This window comes from Eptesicus fuscus, chromosome 22, assembly GCF_027574615.1.
Source record: "Eptesicus fuscus isolate TK198812 chromosome 22, DD_ASM_mEF_20220401, whole genome shotgun sequence".
Taxonomy (NCBI): domain Eukaryota; kingdom Metazoa; phylum Chordata; class Mammalia; order Chiroptera; family Vespertilionidae; genus Eptesicus; species Eptesicus fuscus.
This window is the reverse complement of record NC_072494.1, coordinates 24,742,175-24,756,792: the sequence shown is the minus strand read 5'-3', so window position 1 is coordinate 24,756,792 and position 14,618 is coordinate 24,742,175. Positions and strand designations below refer to the sequence as shown.

Below are 14,618 nucleotides of genomic sequence, written 5' to 3'. Positions count from 1 at the left end.
TGCCCTTTTGTCTACACAACTATTGAAAAACCAGTGAACATTTCCAGGACTACTAAATGAATGGGGATATTGCAAAGTTTTTAGGAGAGTGCTGACTGAGAATTTCAGAGGGAGTGACAGAGGGTGGAAGGAATGGAAGATTCTTGCTCTAGTCCTCACATTATGTAACCATTGAATCTCTCTTTACCAACACCCACTCCCTCCCTTGTCTCTGACATGTTTTTTCCCCCTTTGCCTTTGAAGAGATTGGAAAGCTCCAGAACCGACTGAGTTGGTCTCAAGAGAGACTTCGATACACTTGGTGCACTTGGAACATGTAAGCCCTCTCCTGCTGACCCGCCTTGCAAAGAGTCCAAGAAGCTGAGAGGTGCCAAGCACCAGGTGTTTTCTTTTCACTCTGGTTTTGCCCAGCCTGGCATGGCAGGCAGCAGAGTTATTTTGCTTTTATAAGCCATATTATATAACTAAGATTTTGAACAGCGATGCTGAGCCAACTTAGAGGTCATAATCAAAGAAATGGAGAGAGATTTAGGAAAGAGAGCAAGGAAGGAGAAGGAGAAGGGAGAGAAAAAAAAATAGAGGGGATAGTGGAGACAGAGGGAGACCATTTCATTTGTACTACCTGCTCATATGTTCTTGGTCTCCCGTGACAGGATATGCAACCTGGAAAGTTCTTTAGCCCTCCTTTTAACTGGCAAGGGGCAGCCTTGAGTTCACAGTCTGTGGAGGAGCTCGCTGAGTGCCAGCTGCCTGCAGGCATCACCCCAGCGCCCATTGGAGTCCCTGTTGGAGACTGCAGCAGCCTGGTGTGGTGCAGTACTCAGTGTTCCTTGTGGAAAACAAACAAACAAGACATTGTCTCCACTCACCCAGCCTCCGTGCTGACTACATGAGCTGGTGAGTGAGGAAGCCCCAGTGGGAAGCCTTTTTTTCTTTTTCTTTTGAATTTCAGAAGATGATAGCCCACTGTAGCCCGCTTCCAAGAAGTTGGATAGATATCAGGAGCAGAGGTCAGAGACAGGTGTTTTGTTTTTATTTTGTTTGGGGACAAACAAAGTTTGTATTTGCCAGTAATTTATCTAGCACAGGTTTGCTATAGGACTTTCACAAGCCACTAGCATACAGGATAATATTTCTTAATAAGCAAAATAAGGAAATAACATATTCCAAACAAAGGACAGATTAATCACGCTATAGTTCAAGGCAAGGGGAGGTGAAGAAATAGAGTCCAAATTTAATATGATGTGTACCTTTATATACTTGGAGGCACTCAGGAGAGCCACTGCCCAACCAAGAGCTGATTTCCAGCTGCCAGCACAAAAGTAAAAGTACTCTGTTGCTAGGGCACGTTGCTAGGGAACAGAGACGCCAGTGCTGGTAGGCAGGCTGATCGCTTTCTAGGGGTTTCATGTGAGGCATATCATCACCATCCAGAAGAAATGTCTCACCAAGACGCGAAAGCATGTCCCAAAGGTATTTGGAGGAGTTTTTAGGTTAGGGAAGGGTCACCTGGCTCAAACGTAAAGTCTCAAATATCCCTCACAAACTCTCAGTATTTATAGCCTTAATGTCCCCTTGCCATAGTTGCTCCTCCAGGTGTTCTTATAGATAAGATCCCAGTGGACCCACCGATTGGCTGCTGACTGCTTATCAATGACAGCAGATGTCGAATGATGACATCATGGCATGACTTACCTCATTCTGACATAACAGCGATGTGGGATAATGACATCCTGACACAACTCACTTCACACTTATATCAAAGCAACACTGGGTTCTTTGTTCCCTAGCAACGTGCTCTAGCAACAGAGGACTTTTACTTTTTGACGCTGGCAGCTGGAAATCAGCTCTCGGTTGGACACTGACTCTTGCTGAGTGCCTCCTGGTATAAAAAGTATGGATCCAGAGAAGAAAGAATCATTTGATGTGAACCCCAAGTAGAAATTTATCTGCTGAGATGAACACTTCATGGTCAGCCGAGGGCCCATTTGCTGACAAGGACTCCTCATGGACTCAGCATACAGGGAAGAGTTTCAGAATGAAGTCTCCCCCCGCCCCCAACCCCCTTTCCCTGCTAGTCTGAGTCAACCACTGCAGGGAAGCCCTAGTTTTGTCTTTTGACCAATGGACGGAGACTTGCCCCATCCAATCAGAACTGCACAGTCATATCCTCATTTGCATCGAAACCAACCAATCAGAACTACTCCATAACAACCAACCAGAATGGCATGATTCTGACCAATCAGAACTGGACGAATTTTGAAATTATATTTGCATAAAATTGGACCAATTGGAAACTTGGGTGGGAGGGCACTTCCTCTATAAGAGGCGGCCTCCCGTCTGTCTCAGTAGAGTTCGCTTTTGGTGTTTAGGGTAAGCCTGGTTCACGAACTGCTTCACCGGATAGGGTCTCCCTTTTCTGTATTAGTTACAGGAGTAACAGAGCCCATTCTTTTGTTTTACTTTTACTTTATTTATTTGTTTGTTTGTTTGTTTATTTTTGTGGCGTGGCCCCTGCTTTATTCTAGAACCCGGGTTCTGCTGCCTGCACTTTCGCCTCCCATCTCAGATTTCTACCTCCGGGAAGACGTCTTTACCTCAGGGAAGCTGTTTCTACCTCAGAAAAGCCGTTTCTTTGTTCCTCGCTCAGGGAAGCTGTTTTTTTTTGTTGTTGTTGTTTTGTTTGTTTGTTCTTTTTCTTTTTTTTACCTCAGGCAAGCTATTTTTTACCCCAGAAAAGCCTCTTTTTTTCCTTCCTTGTTCAGGGAAGTGACTTCTTTCAACCTCACTCAGTGCAGCTTCTTGGCGCCTTGGTTTTCTCTCTTTACAAAGTGGAATCTGCCAGTTGATATTTTTAACTAAAACTGATTGGGAAGTGACTCTGCGGGGGTGGGCCGGGGAGAAAAGAGAGGAAGATCTTGAAGGGACTTAAATGGAAGGGCATGGTGGATCACATTCTGAAGGAGCTGCCACAGGGGCTAAAATAACCAGATGGATTAAGCAGGAACACAAACAGCTTGAGTTTTCCATTATGGTTCTCAGCTTCCCGGGTCTCCCACTTCTGAGTCACAGGAGCTAGAAGGCAACCCAGGGCGTCGTCTTCCAGATAAAAGGCGGGGGAAAGAGGTGCAAATACCGAAAGGAATATGGAAGCAAAGTAGGTTGTCCCTCAGAAAAATGCTTTCTAGAACTGGCCCTGAAGAGCAAGCCTCCTCCCAGCTGCTAATGTATTCCTTGGACGTTCTAAGTTTTGCTTTTCAAAAGGCAGAGGACTTATTTGTATGCTGTTTGCTTTTCATTGGTGGGGAGCCATTAAACTAAGCTAGAACTACCTTTCACTCCCGCCCCCCACCCCCACCCCGACACACACACACACACACACACACACACACACACACACACACACTTTCTCCTCAAACATTACAACCATGGAAGAGATGGTCCTCTAATATTCCAAACCAACCGAAGAGTTCTGAGTTCCTGGCGCCACCATCACATTCCCACTTCAAGTCACTATCATCTCTCACTTCTGCTTTAGCCTTGCAAATGGCCTTTCTCCTTCCTCTCTAAGCTCTAAATAATGTATTCCCAGCAGCAAGGGAAGTAGTCTTTTAAAAACCTAAATCAGATTGTGTTCTTCTAAAACTTAAAATATATGTATATATTTTTTATTGATTTCAGAGAGGAAGGGAGAGGGAGAGAGAGAAACATCAGTGATGAGAGAGAATCATTGATCGGCTGCAACCCAGGCATGTGCCCTTGACTGGAATCGAACCTGGGACCCTTCAGTCTGCAGGCCAACACTCTATCCACTGAGGCAAACCAGTTAGGGCTCCCCTCCCATTTTTATGGCATGAATCAAAGAAGTGCTCTAAGCACTTTCATCTTGCAAATCAGTTGAGTGGATGGACACAAAGCCCCTCACTCCTGGAGAACAGACTTTAGGGAAGGCAGGCAAAGCTTCCTGAATCTACACAGGGAAATACTGCCAGCCAGACATGCCCAGTGAGGCCCAGGGAGGGCATTCAGGAGATCGGGTGGAGACACGGTAACATTTTAAAGTAGCTCCATGCAGGCATTGGACTTAATGAGACTCAGAAATGGGGCTGGCCTTTGGCACTCAGGTTGTTTAGCGATTTGTTCATAAGCTTGTATTGCTTTATTTACTCCTAGGAGCTAACCTATAAAGATGGTGACATTATCCTTTCAAATTTCATTTAAAATTTGACTTTCTCCCATCTCCTTTAGACCATGTCTATATGGAAGGTAACTTTTGCATAAAAGGGAAAATAAACACTAGACTTAAAAATAGAAGTCCTGGGCCTGGGCACTGGTTCAGTCAGATACAGCATAGAAAGATGTTCCGAACCTTTCTGGCAGGTTGAAATCACTGGCAGTCTCTCAGGTAATGTTAGAGGAAGTGAAAATTGGGAATCCTTTTGGGAGGGCAATTTGCAAATCATTATTTGCCAAGCACCTATCCCTCTGACCCAGCAAGTCTTCTTCTAGGAATGGATATGCTTGCATATGTGCATAAACACATGTACAGGAAAGATCATTGCCTCACTGTTTATATTAGCAAACCATTGGAACCAATGGGTTAGATAAATATGGCTGTTTCATATGAATCATGCAGTTCCTAACAATAATGAAGGAGATCTATGTGTACTGATAGAGGAGTTGTTAAGTTAAAAAGTAAGGTGCAAAAGAGCATATTGTATTTTACTGTGTGTGTGTGTGTGTGTGTGTGTGTGTGTGTGTGTGTAAGAACACACACTCAGAGACACACATTCTTATCTGGTTGTATTCATAGACTATTCTTGGAAAGGTTTATAAGTACTGGTCGTGACTTGCTCAAGACAAGACTAGGGAGACATTATTGTGATTTTTTCTCTACAGTTTAGTGTTGTGTGTGTTTTTTTTAATCATGCATTTATGATATTTCTAAAAAACAAACATCTACACTTTTTAGTACCATGGCATTACATCTATGATAGCACCGAATCAGTGAAGGAGAAATGTCTAATCCCATTACCTTTGGGCAAGTCACTTAATCTTGCTGAGATTTTTCATCACCTATAACATGATTATAATGATGTACAGCCCTCAGGACTAAGTAAGGCCACTATGTGGACGTGCCAGAGCACAGGAGTAGGGAGCACAGAAGATGTCTAACAAATGCTTGTTAGTGTCCCTTTCTGTCGCCCGGCCATAGGTAGCAATATCTGCACGTCATCCTTCATGGCTTGGGTTTTCTTTCTCAGGCCAGGAAAGTTGCTGTGCATGACACAGCTATTTAAATCAACTGACCTTTCCTGCTAAGGCCACCTCTATCTTAGGGGATGGGGGGTGACTAAGGTTGCTGATGACATGTGTTGGGAGGTGGGGCAGGGGTGGGGCTGTGCCTTCGTCAGATCCATGTGACCTACTGGCTCTTATGCTCTGCAAATTTTTCTTGATAGAGATGCCTGCCAGCCTGGCTGTAATTCCAGAGGAGATAGAAATAGCAGAGCTCATGGCTCCAACTTCCGTCCTCTCTTTGGCCTGAAGTCTTTCTGCACAGATGCCGGAGTTTTAATTCCTTTCATTGCCTTGGCTACCTCAAGCCCCCTCCTGGGGTGATGGAACTTCGTCAGAGCATCAGGATTGGGCTGGCATGCTTTCCAGAGGCTGTGGTCTAGAGAAACACATGAGAACATTTCATTATCTCCTTAGGAGGTACAGTCAGAATGTCATTGTCCCTCCTGTTTCCTTCAAGCCAAGTGACCCCACCAAAGGAAGTCATGTGATTTAACCCCTCACCACCATCTCCATCAACTCTACTTGCCCCCAACCCCATCATATAATCTAAAGAAAAGCACTGTGCTTGCTAACTCCAGAGAGTAAACCCGCTCCACACACACTGCTACAGCCTAGAAAACTCCTGGAGTTAAGCTGAACTTGCTCAAGGATGAACACCTGAAATAGTTTCCACAAATGCTGCTAATGTGTAAGAAACAACTTGTATAACACAGAGTTCCTTTGATCCTCATAGTTTTCATTTCTAAAAGGTTTTTACAAAGTGTTAATTTTATGTATCAACTAGGCTGGGCCATGGAGCCCAGATACTTGATCAAACATTATTCTGGATGTTCCTGTGAAGATGTTTTTGGAGGAGATTAACATTTACATTGGTGGACTTGGAGTAAAGCAATTTACCCTTAATAATGGAGGCTGGCTTCATCCAGTCTGTTGAAGGCCTTAATGAAACAGATTGACTTCCCGTGAGCAAGGCTCAAATTGCAGTTCTTCCTGAATCTCCAGCTGCTGGCCTACCCCATCAGATTCTGGGCTCACCCAGCTTCCACAATCACGTGAGTCACTTCTCTAAAATAAAAGTCTCTTTCTTTCTATATATTTATATCTATTTATATGACTTATATTTACAATTTTTCCCATGAGCAAACAAAACCTAATTAGTTTTTATCAACATCTGATAAGAGTCAAAACAAAGAAAAACATGCCCTGGAAGCAGTGAAATATATTAAATGTTAAGATTAAATGATGGAATTATGGTTGATTTTCATAACATAAATGTTTAATAATGAGAATGCATTTTATAATGAAAACATTTAAAATTAATTTCCCAACAAGGAGGTTTATGTTATGACAAAATAGAATTTTTAAGTAAAAACAAATTTCCAAGTAAAAACTTGCTATGGAAATATAGCTTCAACTCAAATAGCCCAGGCCTCTCTTTCAATCAGCTGCTGCCACTAAGACCCTCTATCTCGGAGTCTTGCCATTGCTCAGGTATTCCCTGAGAGGAGGGCTGCTTGTCTCCCCAAATTCAGATGTGATCAGCAGTCTGAGGGCCTGCCAGCTGCACGCCAAGCTCCAGCTGCGTGCACTCAATCACAGCTAGTTTTCATTTGATTCTCACGACTCCTACATGAGAGGCAGGTTACTGTCCCTTAACAGATGCCGATACTAAGGCTTCAAGAGGTAATGTACCTGTATGTCACTGACTTACAATTTTTTGATTTTTCAACTCTATGATGTTGCAAAGCGATGTGTGTTCATTAGAACCTGTACTTTGAATTTTGAATTGTGATCTTTTCCTGGGCTAATGATAATCATTGTCATCCTGTGTTATAATGCTGGGTAGCAGCAACCAGCTGCAGCTCCCGTGAGCTACGTGATCACAAGAGTAAACAACCCATATCGTGTGGCTGTGCTTTCAGTTTTTGTTTGGATGTTGTGTTTTGTGTTTTTGCATTCCATCATGTTTATAAGATGCCATCTATGTCTCCTACTTCCTGGTGATAAGAAGAAGAGGAAGGCAATTATTATTTTGCTTAAGTGCACACAGCAAGTTAAGAGGCAGAGCCAGCATTTGAACCCTGGTCTCCTAACTGCAGCCCCCTAGCTCTTGCCCCAATCCTGGCTATCTTTCCTGGGATCCCAGGAGGTGTGGGAGAGGGCAACACCAAGAGTCTGGTTCATTCTAGATCAGCTTTTATATCGGAGGAAGTGGGATGTGAAGCAATGCTTATGAACAAAATTTTTTCATATCATTTCCTGGGGCTTATCACCCCCACCTCACCAAGTCTCCATGAATCCCACCTTCATTATAACTTCCTGCTCCAAACTACCAGACAGGAAGACAAGGCCAGACCCTCTTGGAACACAGCAAAGGCTGTAGGCCCCGACCCTCTTTAGCTACCACCTCTGCTCCTTCCTATCCTCCAGGGCGGGCATCTCATCCCTTTATTCTTCTGCTATTTTTTTTTTTTTTTCACACCAAGGAACCATCCTTCTTGCCTGCCTCTATCAGAGCAGGAGTGAGGTGAGGACATACTGTTGACATTGAAGGGTGGTGGCAGGCAGGGGAGGTAGTTTGGGAGAGTTGAGAAAAAGCTGCTGAGTGGACCAAGGGAATGAAGAGTAGTGGTTAAAAGCACAGACTCTCTGGAGCCAGATTATGTGGGTTCAGATCCAAGCTCTGCCCTTTTACTGTTTCTGTGTGGCCCCACGTCAGTGGCTTTGCCTGTTAGATTATCTACTTTGTAGGGTTGATGTAAAAATTAAATGAATTAATGCACATGAATGTGAAGTTCCTGTATATTCGCTCTGCATTTGCTTTTATGATCCCCAAACCAGCTGTGTGACTTGGGCAACGCACTTCCCCTCTCTGACCTTCAGCTTTCTCATTTATAAAGTACAAGGTTTGGAATAGGTAACCCACATTTCTTTCTCATTTCCACGTTCTAGATTTCTGACCTCTACTTAATTATTGGAAAATACTCTCAAGTTTCTGTCAAGAGCTGGCTCTATGTAGTGTCATTTAAATGATCCCTTGTCACTCAGTTTCTACTATTCTAATTTTATGCCTTTGGACATTACATGTGTTTTGATTTTTAAGATTGCCTAGTTGAAGTTCAAATTCTCTGAAAGATCCTAACAGCAAAAAGGATGGAGGGATCCTAACAGCAAAACAGGGACAGCAGGTACCCTGGGAAATGGGCTGGCAGAAGGACATGACTGCAACCTGCCACAATCTAAAATTCCCACCCAGTTTGCCCCTTCAGTCCTACAGCTACTTTCTACTTCTTTTGCCTAGACCAGTGGTCGGCAAACTCATTAGTCAACAAGAGTGGCAAACCGAGGCTCGCGAGCTGCAGTTTGCCGACCACTGGCCTAGACAGACCTACCTTCCACCTTTCCTAAACTCCACAATATTGTTAAGTTACCTCCTTATTTGTTCTTTCCTTTCACTGCCAGACTTTAGGAACGGATGGTCCACCCCAGCTACCTACATTGCCGGGCCACCTGGCCACATCCCAGTTCTCCCTGGCCTCTCTGAGGAGTTCCACCCAGCTAAGTCCTTCCCAAAATGCTCCATCCTCCCCTTTAGTGTCAGTGGCTGCCACTCCTGTATCTTCTTCAGTCCCCTTTTGACTTTGAAACAGCCTCTAACTCCAGTCCAGCTGACCCTTGGCCAACCCCAGGCCTAAAGAATGATCAGGCTGGGGGAGTCTCATTAGGAGAGATTTGGCCCATCTGACAAGTCCAAGATTGGCTTTGGGAAATATCACCTGCAGAGACTTGAGACATCAGTAGTCCATTTCGAGAGTGTGTACCCTTCTTTCCCCTTCTCCTAAACTCCTCTTTCCATGCCCCCCCGCCTCCCTCCCCCCAAATATCCCCTTCTCTTGCCTGTTTTTGAAACAAATGTTTAGGGAGCTGCCCAGGCAGGTTCAAAACACAGCTGCCGGAGCCCCACTCCTCCCCCTGCTGCACTTGCACTTGCTGCTGCTATAAGTGGAATGGGATCTATAGCCACCAGCACTGGAATCAAATTACAGATACTCAACCCTGCCCTGTGTTTTTGCTTAAGGGAGATTTTAAGCCCCGTGGATTTCCTGGCTCCATTCCGAGTTTCTCTGTGTCTTTGAGGGCTCTGTCTGATGGCCAGGGGTAGGCCGATACATGCCCTTGGCCTGGTGGTCCCAGGGGAACTTGGAGTAGAGCAGCAGTTCTTTTATATTTTCAAAGCCAGGATAGGCTAAGACCTTCCAGGCAGCTCTATTCTTTCCCAAGGATGAGCCTCTCAAGACCCCACTGTGCTCGTTAAACTGCCTTTGTCAGCACGGACGTGACTGTGGGCTTAACCCCAAAGAGGTTTATTTTTCTCACAGAAGAAATCAGAGGTAGCCATCAGGGCTACACAGCAGTGTCAGGTTGTACCAAACACCTTAAAAGCTTGTGCTTCGTCTTTAGTAAGTGGCTCTTCTTGTGGTCTAAAGACGGCATCTCCCAGCATTATATCTGTGCTCTAAGGCAAGAAAAAGGGATGAATGGTGAGGGGCAAAAGGCCAAAGCGACACTTATCCAGCTGCGGTGTCTCCTTTAACAAGCTTTCCTGCAAACATCCTCTGCTAGCATCTCATTGGCCAGCACCATATCACCTGGCTGTCTCTATATGCAAAGGAAGCTGTGAGAATTTTAACTGAGGGACTTTAACACCTAACATCAAGTCAGGGCTCTCTCTCTTTTTTATTTTTTAATTTATTTTTTATCCTCACCCGAGGATATTTTTCCCATTGATTTTTACCGGGAGTGGAAGGTAGAGGGAGCAACAGAGAGAAACACTGATGTGAGAGAGATACACTGATGGGTTGCCTCCCTCATGCAACCAAGGTACGTGCCCTTGACCAGTATTGAACTCCAGAGGACCCTTCAGTCTGTAGGCCAATCCACTGAGCCAAACCGGCTAGGGCAAGTCAGGGTTCTCTTAGTGGGAAAAAAAGGTGACATAGATCTATTGTAGCTAAGTAGCCCTGTTTGCCATAATTGGGACTCCTCCCATAGCACCCCTTACCAAGTTCACATTGCCAAATCCCAACTCTACCACTGTAGATCATCTATGCTCTCTCTATACTTGGACAGTACAGCAGAGTAGTTAAGTCTAGACTCCAGAGTCAGAAACATGTGTTCAAATCTCTGTTCCAAATTCACTAGCTTTCTGTATTTGGTCCAGTCACTCAGGACCTGTTTTCACACCTATAAAGTAGGGATAGTAATTGTTTCTACTTCTAAGGGCTGTGGTCACGATTAAATGATTTAATAAACATATGGCCCATGGTACATAATAAGAACTCAGTAAGTGTTCGCTGTTACTATTTGATTGTTATACAGATCATACTAAAATATATTCTAATACATCATTTAAAAGATTGTGAGCCCACTGAGCAAAGATGTTGCCTTCTCCACTGCTTTAAGTATAAAAGCAACCATTTTAACTAAACAAGTGATCCATAAATTCACTTGCCTTGCAAAAATTTAAAACATTACAGAGAAGGCTAAAGGCCCCTTTGACAACCTCATTCCTTCATCATCCCTTTTCCCATCACTTTTGTTTTTCCTTCAAGCCTTTTTCTATACATTTCATATATGAACTCATTGAAAATAATGAAGTTTGTGTTTGTTTTTTTTAAATTACACTCGCTTGTAAAAATTTACACTTGTATTATATTTTATGGATCATCTTTCAACTTTCTCCCAATTTCCCCCCCCCAATTCAATGACATATCTTGGCACTCTATTCTTTGGTTAAATGTAGCTTTCCCAAGTTGTCCTTTATTTTCTTTTTCCAAATTGCTTTCTGGTATTTCCTAATATGGATTTATACTACTATATTTATTTAGATAATCCTCTATTCATCAACACATAGATCATTTCCAATTTAGGCTATTGCAAAACAATGATGCAGTGGTTATTCTTATACAGATACCTCTTTTGTGCGCGTAGTTACCATAAAGTGCGGTTTCTGTGTTTTAGCACGCGAGCATTTTAAATCTTTAAAAATATTGCCAAGTAATCCTCTATTCCCCCTCAGGGATAGCTGTATCTAAGAATGTGGTGGTGGGGGATTTTTGTTTTGTTTTTTGTTTTAATCTTTAATTCAGATCTACCTTTGGGCCTAGTCCAGTCTAAGCTAGAAAAATGTTAAGTTGCACACTCCACCAAGATTTACACATGGAATTTGCTATATCCTGAGGCCTCCATGGTCTGTTTTCTGTGTTAGAAAATTCTTCCTGTTGAGTCTAATTAGGTTCTCTCTCTACTGTTACACTTTGATCCTTTTCTACCCCTAAGAGCCAGGGAGAACAAACCTAATTCCTGTTCACAAGATGTACCCAGCCTGCATCAGACTCAAAATTCCTGCTTCCTCCCCCACTGTGCCCATTAAATATTTTTGAGGGTGTTTGTGAAGATAAACGAGATAATCTTTGTGAATGTAATATGAGTTTTTTTCAAGGTTGGAATGTAAGTATGGCAACAATATGTTCTAAATTTTTTAGGACAGATTAGTTTTCTATCTGATGAACTTTTATTTTGTGTTAAGATTCTGAATATCTAAAACATTCACATGGCTTAAAACTTCAAAAGTACACACTGAGAAGTCTTGCTCTCACCCTTTCCCCTCATCCTTTTAGCTCCTGACGCCTCTATTAATGCTCCCAAGGAAACACTTTAATGAATTTCTTGAGTATCACTCAATGATTTCTTTATTCAAGTACTTGCATATGTAAAAATTCTTGTGGTCTTCCACTATGTGGATCCCTCCCCCACTGATCCTCACTTCTTTTAATTCACATTATATCTTGGAGGTATTTGCATATGAGAACAGAGTGCTTCCCAATGTTTACTTTTGACTCTATTATGGAAAAGTACGTTAAAGCAAATCCCTGGCAGCATGTTTCCATACACATTTTTTGCATGCTTGAGAAATATTTATTATTTTTAATGGACATATAGGAACTCTGATATAAAAATATATACCATAACTCATTATGACATTCCTCCATTGATGGATATTTAAGTTGTTTACATAGCCTAATTATGTTAATAAAAAGGAATTGCTATACATATATACATATATGTATAGATACACACACATACATGCTTATACACATAAGTAGTATACTATTTTTACTATTTAAAAACTTTATAAAAATAAATTCACTAATTAAAAAAGGAAATCCTTTATCAGACCATAGTTTCAATTTGGAGTTCATAAAATATAATCACTGCAGGACCTGAGCAGTAACATGGAGAGGGCAGCTCTTCTCAAGTTGCTGTAGGAGCTTTGACTTTAAGTACCTGCCTTTATTAATAATGTTCTTCTCACATTTTCATGATTAAGAAAGGAATTGATTTCCTGATTCCTGTCTTTTCTGTTTTCTTTGCAAGACCTTTCTCAGCTTACCCAGAATTCCATCCAGTGTTTCTCAGTCTCAGCTATACTGGCAGTGTTTCTCACTCAGTCTCAGCTATATATATCCAGATTGGGCTGGATACCATTTTTGCTTTAGGGGCTGTACTGTGCATTGTAGGATGTGTAGCATCATCCCTGGTCTCTACTCACTAGATGCCAGTAGCCCTCCCGACTTGCACTTTCATTCTGATAATCAGCAATGTCTACAGGCATTGCCAAATGTCCCCTGGGAAATCTGCCCACCTTGAGAATTACTGCTTCTGCCTTTGAGCAAAAGGAGGAAAAAGAGATAAGATGACAAGTAGAAAACATAGAAACATCTCATGGTCTACTAGCTAATATCCAAACAAGAAGAACAATTATACTGAACTAGAGGCTTGGTGCACGAAATTCGTGTGTGGGTAAAGTCCCTAGGCTTGGCCTGCGATCAGGGTCATCTTCTCCAGCTACCCGCAGCCGGCCCCACCCCGCCACCGCCACCCACTCCCAGTTCCCCGTTGGCCATTGGGTGATCGGTGCCTGATGGCTAGGGGAAGGGACTGAGAGGTCAGCTGTTCCCGCCCACTCGCCAGCCCCACCCCTGCCACGGGTGGCCACCAGGCGATTGGAGCCTGCCGGCCAGGGAAAGAGACCAAGAGGTGGTCAGTGCACCTCATAGTGACTGGTCCAGCAGTCATTCTGTTGTTAGGGTCAATTTGCATATTACCCTTTTATTTTATAGAATTATGCTTCTGTTTCATTTTCCATTCCAAAGCCAATTGCTTGTTTGTTTAAGAAATTCTAATTAACTGAACAGGTTTGAAAATGGTAATAGAAGCAGAAAACTAATGAATTTTGCTAATTCCTCTTTCCAGCTAGTGACCTTGGTTGATATTTCTTAGCAGTGATATATCTCAAGTACTATTTATCTTTTTACCTCTGATAAGTCATATTGTGCGTATTTATTTTGTGATACAAGTGCCTTGTTTTCCATTGAATGTTTCAAAATGAACTCTATGAAGATGAAACATTTTTTTAAAATAATTTTTTAAATATATTTTATTGATTTTTTACAGAGAGGAAGGGAGAGGGATAGAGAGCTAGAAACATCGATGATAGAGAAACATCGACCAGCTGCCTCCTGCACACCCCCTACCGGGGATGTGCCCGCAACCGATGTACATGCCCTTGACCGGAATCGAACCTGGGACCCTTGAGTCCGCAGGCCGACGCTCTATCCACTGAGCCAAACCGGTTTCGGCAGATGAAACATTTTTTATGTGACTTGAATTTTTATCCAAGTATTGATTAATTTCTGCATCCAAGGGTGTGTGTTTGTCTCTGTGGCTCTCAGAATGTGTATTCGATTAGCCACTGATGAGTAAGTGGAAGAGGAATCTGAAGGAGTTTCCTTTATCCTCTTTTCTGAGAAATAAGTAATCTTTTCTGGAGAAGGAAGAATGGAGCTGAATTTTCCCAGTCGAATATAAACTAAATATGCTGTCAGGTGCCTAGAAATCCTGCCTAGCTATCAAGGATTGGTTGGTTCACTTGCCTACTCCCCCAAGAAGTTCCTGTACATACTTGCTAAGCAAAACTAGTTTTTCTCATCCTCTGCCCCAATAGTGTTTTTTACAACTCTGCCTGGCATGGTGAAGTGAGGATATGTGTCCCCCTTTAATCTGTCGCCTGCATTTGGTGGTGAGCATCTTAAAGGCATGAACCTATTTATATATATATCCCTATAATCCCTAGTATTTGTTATCTTACTTGGCTCATACGGGGTGCCAAATAAATCTCAGTTTAGTTTGAATTGGTTACATAATTGAACCCTTTCCTCTCAAACCTTCTGACAGCTTGAGAAATATTTATTGCT

General features: G+C 42.7%; 1 long non-coding RNA gene across 1 annotated transcript in view; it reads left to right on the top strand.

Annotated features, from left to right (window-relative positions):
* The first annotated feature begins 323 nt into the window (after window positions 1–323).
* The window catches only part of LOC114233097 (uncharacterized), a 167,108-nt gene continuing 152,813 nt past the window's right edge, over window positions 324–14,618 (top strand). Inside the window, exons 1-3 of the long non-coding RNA XR_008555140.1 lie at window positions 324–897; window positions 5,463–5,989; window positions 6,086–6,353. This is a non-coding gene — a long non-coding RNA (uncharacterized LOC114233097). The remainder of the gene's footprint in view (window positions 898–5,462; window positions 5,990–6,085; window positions 6,354–14,618) is intronic.